The sequence below is a fragment of the Salvelinus fontinalis genome, chromosome 25, assembly GCF_029448725.1.
Source record: "Salvelinus fontinalis isolate EN_2023a chromosome 25, ASM2944872v1, whole genome shotgun sequence".
NCBI lineage: Eukaryota > Metazoa > Chordata > Actinopteri > Salmoniformes > Salmonidae > Salvelinus > Salvelinus fontinalis.
This window is the reverse complement of record NC_074689.1, coordinates 1759219-1769701: the sequence shown is the minus strand read 5'-3', so window position 1 is coordinate 1769701 and position 10483 is coordinate 1759219. Positions and strand designations below refer to the sequence as shown.

At 40.4% G+C, this 10483-nt stretch overlaps 1 protein-coding gene across 1 annotated transcript in view; it reads left to right on the top strand.

The window, feature by feature from the left end:
* Window positions 1-10483, top strand: part of LOC129822734 (anion exchange protein 2-like) — a 126463-nt gene continuing 115980 nt past the window's right edge. The window contains exon 1 of the mRNA XM_055881084.1: window positions 1-92. The gene's annotated coding sequence lies outside the window, so the exon portion shown is untranslated. The remainder of the gene's footprint in view (window positions 93-10483) is intronic.

Sequence of the window (10483 nt, the reverse complement as noted above, 5' to 3'; positions counted from 1 at the left end):
GTAAATCGTGGAGTTGTTTAGTCGGCTTGTTAGTGCATCCATAGCTACCTCAGCACGTCCACACAAGGCAGCGGGAGGCGAGGCGGAGTTGGGTAAGTCTACTAAACTAAGCAGGAACTATATAAATTACATGTACTGTCTGTAAATCTGTAAAATTCCCTTGTTAAGCTGAGAAAGTTTTTGTTAGCGCGTTATCTTCTAAAACACTCAGACACGTTGGGACTTGACAGGCAATGCTAGTTAGCAGCAAGCTACGCTGTCACTTGGCATGGTTGTAACGGAAAGGTTTAGCTAGCAATGCTAGCCAGATAATAATGGGGATGACTGAATGGTATTGTCGATAAAGATGGCAATTTAAAACGTTGGTAAAATATACATTTCGGCACGTTATTGCAGACATTTAACTACAGACGTGAGCTAGCTTTAGAGTATTATTATTATTTTTTAAATAATAATAGTTAAAGCCATGTGACAACAGTCGACTTTTGGATTAGGGTGTAATTTGCGGACCGCAATTAGGGGCGTTTTCTGATATAGGCGTTTCTTGATATCAAGTTACACCCATTGGTCCATGGCCGTTTTTTTCGGTCGTGGACAACAGATGTTGACAATTGTAGCTAAGCTTAACCCTAACTATTTTCTTAACTTGCCACGCAAACAAATCTGTGTCAAGGAACCATCAATCTCATAACACTGGGACTGTCCAATGACAGTGGGCTTTTCCTAATATCAGGGAACACCCACATCAAGAAATGGCCCCAATTGCGGTCTGCATTTACACCATATTTGGCTTTTGGGGAAAGTAACAGTACATTTTCACGTAACAACAATGAAACGACGGCGCCTCATACATTTTCAATGAGGGGATTTGAAGTGGCGAAGGAGCAGGACCAAAGTTGGGGAAAGCTGAACTTTATGCAAATACTCTGCGATATTGCAACGTTATTGACCAATCAAAGCTCACTATAGCTTCCAGCCCCTACTGGATTGGCTGTTGATACCTAGCACTACCTAGCCGGCTTGCTAGCACCCAATCTGAGGGTGAAACTACCATGGCTATACTAATTATCGTGTTATGTGGGCATCCCCTTAGAAGGAGAGGTATGTCGGAAGCACACTCAGCCAAATTTGTTATGAAGATTTTTCATTTGGTTACACGCATCCTATCAACTGTAAATTTTAGGTGTACTGTTAGCTAAACTTATCGAACAATCACATTCATTACTACCATGATCAGCTTATTCTTGGCTATCTGGAGCTTCCCCTTCAGAAGCTAGTCATTTCAATGGTGATCCCCCCCCCCCCCCCCCCCCCCCCCCTCCATGATTTCCCCCCTCCATGTGCATGAGGGTCCCCGCTGACACAGTGGACTGGGTGATCTCGCTCTCCGAGGCAGACGCGAGTATGGTCTTTAATCTGGTCAACACTCGTAAGGCCGTGGGTCCGGATGTTATTCCAGGGTGCGTTCTCAGAGCATGTGTAGAACAGCCTCTTCTTGTCCCAGTCTGTAATCCCCACGTCTCAAGCTGACCACCATCATTCCTATTCACAAGAACTCTAAATGCGTCAACATCCTTCAGTTCGGCTGGCGCCTCACCAAATTCAGGTATACCGAACGAGTGTGCTCGCAAACTCCCTTACAAGACCTTTGCTTGAAAAACAAGAAAAAAAGCGCCTATAGTACTGTTTGTCCATTTTGTGACGCCGTAGCCAGTCTACACTTCCTCAAAACAGTCAGAAATCATCTAAAATAACTCAAGGAATGGTTATGGCACACATCAACTCCATCATCCCAGACACCGTAGACCCATTCTAATTTGCATATCGCTCCAAAAGATCCATTGATGACGCAATCTATTTTGCACTTCACACTTCCCTCACCCACCTAGATAAGAAGAATAGATAATGTGAGAATGCTGTTCTTTGCCTACAGCTCAGTGTTCAACACCATAGGCCCCTCCAAGCTCGTCACCAGGTGGTGAGGGTAGGCAACATCTCCACCACCGGGGCATACATTTTACTTTTTGGTCCACCAGCCACCGTGGCAAGTAGATTTTAAAACAAAAAAGATTATTAGCAAAAAAAAAAATAATTCTGCAAAAATTACACCAACAACAAACAAATTACTATTCTTTATAATGTTTCTAAAACAATAAAAGTATTACTAGTAAGTAGTATATTGTTTAATGATTTGATTTTGTGACCTGAGTCTGAACCAAAATATGACAGATGAGGAAAAAAGGTTAACGTGCAATGCGACTCGACAGGTTTGTGCCTTTTTTAGATTGATTCTGTCTAGTAGACACGTTGTCTTCCTTCCCTAGCAGTTGAAACTCAAACAGAGAAAGACAACCTAGCTTGTTATTATGTACACTACCGTTCAAAAGTTTGGGGTCACTTTGAAATGCCCCAAATCCCTCTTTTGTCCATTTGAAATAATAACATCAAATTGATCAGAAATACAGTGTAGACATTGTTAATGTTGTAAATTACTATTGTAGCTGGAAAGCTTTTTATTTTATAGAATGTACACCATGTAAATAAAGGCCCATTATCAGCAACAATCCCTCCTGTGTTCTAATGGCACGTTGTGTTAGCTAACCCAAATTTATAATTTTAATAGGCTACTTGATCATTAGAAAACCCTTTTGCAATTGTTAGCACAGCTGAAAACTGTTGTCCTTTTTAAAGAAGCAATAACACTGGCCTTCTTTAGACTAGTTGAGTATCTGGAGCATCAGCATTTGTGGGTTCAATTACAGGCTCAAAATGGCCAGAAACAGGGGAATTTCTTCTGAAACTCGTCAGTCTATTCTTGTTCTGAGAAATGTAGGCTATTCCATGCGAGAAATTGCTAAGAAACTGAAGATCTCGTACAACGCCGTGTACTACTCCCTTCACAGAACAGAGCGAACTGACTAACTAGAATAGAAAGAGGAGTGGGAGGCCCCAGTGCACAACTGAGCAGGAGGACAGTGAAGAGGTGACTCCAGGATGCTGGCCTTCTGGCAGAGTTGCAAAGAAAAATCCATATCTCAGACTGGCCAATAAGAAGAAAATATTAAGATGGGCAAAAGAACACACACTGGACAGAGGAACTCTGCCTAGAAGGGCAGCATCCAAGAGTCGCCTCTTCACTGTTGATGTTGAGACTGGTGTTTTGCGGGTACTATTTAATGAAGCTGACAGTTGAGGACTTGAGGCATAGTTGACAGCCTCAAGTCTCCATGGGTATAACGCTACAAGCTTGGCACACCTGTATTTGGGGAGTTTCTCCCATTCTTCTCTGCAGATCCTCTCAAGCTCTGTCAGGTTGGATGGGGAGTGTCGCGGCACAGCTATTTTCAGGTCTCTACAGAGATGTTCGATCGGGTTTAAGTTCTGTCTGGGCCACTCAAGGACATTGAGACTTGTCCCGAAGCCACTCCTGCATTGTCTTGGCTGTGTGCTTAGGGTCGTTGTCCTGTTGGAAGGTGAACCTGTACTTGAACCCGATCGAACATCTCTGGAGAGACCAGAAAATAGCTGTGCAGGAACACTCCCCATCCAACCTGACAGAGCTTGCGAGGATCTGCAGAGAAGGATAGGAGAATACAGGTGTGCCAAGCTTGTAGCCTCATACCCAAGAAGACTCAAGGCTGTACTTGCTGCCAGAGGTGCTTAAAAAGTACTAAGTAAGGGTCTGAATACTTGTGTAAATATGATTACTTTTTTATTTTTCATACATTTGCAAACATTTCTAAACCTGTTTTTACTTTGTCTTTATGTGGTATTGTGTGTAGATTGATAAACAATTTAATGAATTTTAGAACAAGGCTGTAATGTAACAACAAAGTAGAAAAAGTCAAGGGGTCTGAATACTTTCCGAATGCACTGTATATAGTGCAAACCTAATGGGGCAAACTCGGTGAAGTTGAATCTCTTGTCTCTGCGCGGCATGGTTTTTCTTCTGAACGGCAGTCCTGGAGGATTGCATTTGACTAAGTCCTACATGTTTCTAGCTTTTGAGCTTTTCGCCTCGTTTGCTTGAGGTGTCCTCTGTCCGTTGCAAGCGTTATGCATGTACATTGAGCGGACCAGGGGTGTCTGTTTGTTTGTGTGACCAACTTTGTCTGTTTTGCTTATCCATCTCATGGATTGTGGAGGCTATTGCTCTGGCCTATGACAGCAAAAGGCAGGAATGACCTAATGGTGTACGCACCCACACACTAGGGGTCTGGTGGCATCTTGGGTGTTGTTTTAAAGGGTTGTTTGTAGTAGAGGTCTTCACAGAGCCACCTGTACCCGAGAGCCAGGTCCGGATCCAAAATTCTCAATAATGGTCTGGGTCTGATATGACTCACTGGTCTCAAGTATGTGTAATTTTAACTGACATATCTGGACAGAGACAGAGAGAATCATTTATTATTTTATGCTGCTCTTTTCACGAGAGTGGTCCTTGGCACGTGTAGCTTGTTGTTGACCAGTCATGAGTCAAAGTGCCAATAGGCTACAGCCATAGAGCCTCGCTTTGTGTGTGGCAAATGTTAGGGAATATCTAATCATTGGAAGATGGAATTCAAATTACGGAATTAAAAGTTAAAGGAGAAGGATAGGCTACAACGACCAAGAGGTGAAAGGTAGGCTGCTACTTAATATTCAGAATGGAGTTGTTTTTAGTTGTAACTGTAGGATTAGAAAGTGCATGCACTGCGGTCTCAATTAGCCTAGCTAGCAAACGTTAGCTAGGTATCTAGCTTCTCCCAGTTTGATGCAGTCAAGACAGGTACTATGTAATCATATTTGGTGATAAATAACCTAGCTATGGCAGCTATTAGTCTAAAATAGTGCGAGTCGGCTTGGTTGGTTGCTGTCTCTCGCTCCTTCCTCCCCTTGTCACTCACTCACAGTATGGCTGCTCCTTGCCTGCTAGATAGGCACCTCTTTCCCTCCTGTCACGCTTAATCAGCTCCGGTTAACTTCTCTAAGGTAGGGGGCAGCATTCGGAATTTTGGATGAAAAGCATGCCCAAATTAAACTGCCAGTTACTCATCCCCAGAAGATAAGATATGCATATTATTAGTAGATTTGGATAGAAAACACTCTGAAGTTTTTAAAACTGTTTGAATCATGTCTGTGAGTATAACATAACTTATTTAGCAGGCAAAACCCCGAGGACAAACCATTCAGATTCTTTTTTTTGAGGTCACTCTCTTTTCAATGAGTTTTCATTGGGAAACCAGATTTCTAAGGACCTGCTTGCAGTTCTTACCGCTTCCACTGGATGTCAACAGTCTTGAGAAATTGGTTGAGGTTATTCTGTTGTGTAATGAAGAAGTACGGCCATCTTGAACGAGAGTCACTTGAAGTGTCCTGTTAGATAGAAGCGTGTGACCAGAAAGCTAGCTATAGTTGGTTTTAATCCTGTATTGAACACAGATCATCCCGTCTTAAATTTTATCGATTATTAACGTTAAATACCTAAAGTTGTATTACCGAAGTAGTTTGACATTTTTTGGCAAAGTTTACAGGTAACCTTTGAGGTATTTTTAGTCACGTTTGAGCAAGTTGGAACCGGTGTTTTTCTGGATCAAACGCGCCAAATAAATGGACATTTTGGATATATATCGACGGAATTAATCGAACAAAATGACATTTGTGATGTTTATGGGACATATTGGAGTGCCAACAACAGAAGCTCGTCAAAGGTAAGGCATGAATTATATTTTTATTTCTGCGTTTTGTGTCGCGCATGCAGGGTTGAAATGTGCTTATCTCTCTTTGTTTACAATGGTGCTATCCTCAGCTTTTGCCGAATAGCCTATTTGAATTCTGACATGTTGGCTGGATTCACAACCAGTGTAGCTTTCATTTAGTATCTTTCATGTGTGATTTAAGGAAAGTTAGATTTTTATAGTAATTTTCATAGTAATTCATTTGAATTTGGCGCTCTGCATTTTCTCTGGCTTTTTGCCAAGTGAGACAGTAGCGTCTCGCCTAAACTCAAATTTTTGGATATAAATATGAACTTTACCGAACAAAACATACATGTATTGTGTAACATGAAGTCCTATGAGTGTCTTCTGATGAAGATCATCAAAGGTTAGTGATTCATTTTATCTCTATTTCTGCTTTTTGTTACTCCTCTCTTTGGCTGGAAAAATGGCTGTCTTTTTCTGTGACTTGGCTCATACCTAACATAATCGTTTGGTGTGCTTTCCTCGTTAAACCTTTTTGAAATCGGACACTTTGGCTGGATTTACAACAAGTGTATCTTTAAAATGGTGTAAAATACTTGTATGTTTGAGGAATTTAAATTATGGGATTTCTGTTGTTTTTGAATTTGGCGCCATGCAGCTTCACTGGCTGTTGACGAGGTGGGACGCTACCGTCCCACATACCCTACAGAGGTTAATAAAGTAACTTAAATGACTGCTGCGGCTTTCCTCATTCAAATCGGACTGGGTCTGGATCCGATGAGGTCTATATGGAACAGGTCTATTTCTCAGTTCGGAACGGGTCTCTTTAATTTATTTTATTCATTCAGTCATCTCTTGTCCGGGTGGGAAAGCCCCATGTCCATTTTCTGGAACTGGTCCAACCTTTTTGACTCATGAAGACTGTAGGAGATATTTGTGCTGCGGTGAGCATCACCACACACTTTGAGGTGTTATTGCTTGGATTTCCCTGGCCCCAGTTTAGCTGGGACAGGAGAGGGTCATTAGGAAGTACGCAGATTGCGCAATACCCGGGTACCGCAGGTTGTCCTGTGGGGTTGGAACTCTGGGTTGTCTGAATCTGTGCCTTTTAATTATCACCTGTGGAAGGTGGGGCATGGTGTTAATGGGAACTAAGGAGACATCCTTCCTGCCATTAGCCTTTAGAATCTGGGGTCTGTAGTTTTGCTGCAAAAGTAATTTCTGAGTCATTATGGCAGTATGAGGCAATAACTGGTTTACAACCGAATGGAAATGTTTCCACATGCATGAAAGAGCACACCTCGTACCCCTGACCACACACACCCCCACACACAGCCTCTGATTGTTCGATGGGTTTAGCTAGGGAACAGCAGTTAGTCATAACTGTACATTATCCCATGCAGGTTTACGTCTGTCATCCTTAGCTGCTGACACACTCACTACATTGCAGCTTCATGACAGTCTCCTGATCAAATGGGATTGGCATAGAGTAAGAGCCATTTCTGATAGCGTTCCTATTAGCCCACAATATCTTCTTATGGCTGCAGGGGCAGTATTGAGTAGCTTGGATGAAAGGTGCACAGAGGTGCCAATAGTAAACTGCCTGCTCCTCAGTCCCAGTTGCTAATATATGCATATTATTTCAACTTCCTTCTACTCATCCCCAAATTATAAGATATGCATATTATTAGTAGATTTGGATAGAAAACACTCTGAAGTTTCTAAAACTGTTTGAATGATGTCTGTGAGTATAACAGAACTCGTATGGCAGGCAAAAACCTGAGAAAAAAATCTCTCTGCAATTTCTCTGGATATTTTGGAGACATTTCTGAACATGCCAATGTAAACTGAGGTTTTTGGATATAAATATGAGCTTTATCGAACAAAACATATATGTATTGTGTAACATGAAGTCCTATGAAGATCATCAAAGGTTAGTGATTCATTTTATCTCTATTTCTGCTTTTTGTGACTCCTCTCTTTGGCTGGGAAAATGACTGTTCTGTGATTTTGCGGTGACCTAACATAATCGTTTGTGGTGCTCTCGCTGTAAAGCCTATTTGAAATCGGACACTCTGGTGGGATTAACAACAAGGTTACCTTTTAAAATGGTATAAAATACATGTATGTTTGAGGAATTTTAATTATGAGATTTCTGTTTGAATTTGGCGCCCTGCACTTTCACTGGCTGTTGTCATATCATCCCGTTAACGCGATTGCAGCCATAAGAAGATATGTTGTCTTATATCAAATAACATTTCCTTTGAAAGACCCTGCCCTGCTATTACACCAAGACAGTCAATCTACCGGCCCACACACATCCATCCATAAACATGTCATAGTGGGGCCCAATGTTGAATTCACTTAATCATGAGATATGGTTCTAGGCATGTACAGTCAGGTCAAATTATGACCTCACCCTTGAAGATGAGCAAAAAATACTGTATAAAATAAATACAAATAGCTATATTTTATGCTCCTAATTAAAAAAAAATATATATTTTATTCTAATCCAATTGCTCAGAGAAAGATTGTAAATAATTTGTATTTATTTATTATCTCAAAGGGTCAATTATTGCACCCCTGTTTTCAATACTTCAGCGCCCTCTTTTTGCGAGGTTCTTTTCTGCATATGATATCCTTCTTTCGTCACCAAACCCACCACTGGTATATGGCCAAAGAGAGCTATTTTCATGTCTTCTGACCATAGCACCTATTCCAATGCTGTTTAGCAAACTCCAGGTGGGGCTATGGTCAGAAAAGTACCTCATAAAATATGGTGATGGATCTTGGATGTTATTTTGCTTCCATTGGTCCTGGGGCACTTGTTGTAATAGTATTTAAAAAAAAAATATATATATTTTATTTTATTGGAGTGTTACAATTTTCTCCCATATTAAGAGATACAGTAACAAAGAAAAAAATGATGTTTGTTATTTTACGAACATAGACAGAAATTAAACACAAAAGCTCAGTTTAAATATAGGAATTAGGTCCAACACATGTAACGTATTCTGTTCTTTGGAAATAGTAGGGAGCTCAATCTTAGAAAAGAAGTCTTCTGTTAATTTGGGTGTGTCATTTCTGAGGCATAAAGATTTGCATAAAATGTCCTAAATTACTAATTTTGCCATTTTCATATAAATGGTTGCCATCAGAATCAGTAATAGTAGCAATTGACTGGGAGTCTGCTCTCTTAATTAAGCTAGGTATGCCAAATATTATCGCCATGTTCATAAAGCTTTTGCCTGACAAATCAAATTTTATTTTCAGCGTCCTGTGTTAGGAGTCAAACGTTGATCTAAGTACTGATTTATTTTGATAGGGCAGGCAGGAGTGGGAATTTTAATGTAGTCCTTCTCTTTAGTTGCCAATTCACCCTCTAACGTTTATTGCTTTTCACGTTTTTTCCCGCCTCTTAGTGGCTAAGTATGACATAATCAGACCCCCAGCATATGCTTTACAGGTTTCCCAAAGGAGCGAGGGGTAATCTGTTGATTGAGAGAAATCCTTTAAACTTAATACATTTGAATTTTATGTCCAGGATCACCTCCGCATGAGCAGATAAAACTTACTGCAAAGATGTCCTGGGCATAAAAAAGTAATATTTTCTAGTCTGACATCCATGAGGTGCAGAGAAAAAGGTGAATATTCTGTTTGAGGGATGAAAGGTTCTCCAGACATCAGCATACCCCAGATGATCACAAATAGATTTAAGCAACCTAGCTTGAGGAGAGGGTGAAACTATGCTACTGGGAAACTTGTCAAATAAGGGTGTTCAACAAACAATTAAAATCTCCTCCAACCACTGCAGTGTCTGAGTTTTTAATTCTAAGAAGTCTAGAAATACCTTAGTGAGGAAATCAGGGTGGTGGAATGTCCTGTCCTTGTAAAGTGCCTTTTAATTATAACAAAACAACCACATTTATCTATCTCACAATTCAACACCTTAAGTGGTAGTTTTTTTTTCTTCTCAAGAATTGCCACACCTTTACTTCTGGGTTTAAATGACGCAGTCATACCTGCCATTGCACTTTGACCAACCAATATGCAGACTGAATCCTACTGTAAAGACAGGGTGGTACCTTTCGCCATGGGTTGAACTCTCCTCATTCTCACTGAGCCTAAACAAACTATATGAACACAAACTATACTACACCTGAAAAATAGACATGTAAAGTAACAAAAGGGAGTTTCCCCACTAGTTAACGTGCAGGGGATTTCAACTCTCCAATGTAGACTCTTAAGTCTGCATAACCATTCTATAGATTAATCATTTATACATATGAAAATGAATTGAGGAGATTGAGGCTCATCCACCTAAGACCAAGTGTGGGCACCAATATAGATTCACATAGATCTCAGTCTGAGCTATGGTGGCAGTTATTGTAGAAAAAAAAAAATATATATATATATAATACACACACACACACATATAATTAGTTGAAGTCGGAAGTTTACATACACTTAGGTTGGAGTCATTAACTCGTTTTTCAACCACTCAACAAATTTCTGGTTTAACAAACTATAGTGTTGGCAAGTCGGTTAGGACATCTACTTTGTGCATGACACAAGTAATTTTTCCAACAATTGTTTACAGACAGATTATTTCACTTGTAATTCACTGCATCACAATTCCAGTGGGTCAGAAGATTACATACACTAAGTTGACTGTGCCTTTAAACAGCTTGGAAAATTCCAGAAAATTGTCATGGCTTTAGAAGCTTCTGATAGGTTAATTGACATCATTTGAGTCAATTGGAGGTGTACCTGTTGATGTATTTCGAGGCCTACTTTCAAATTCA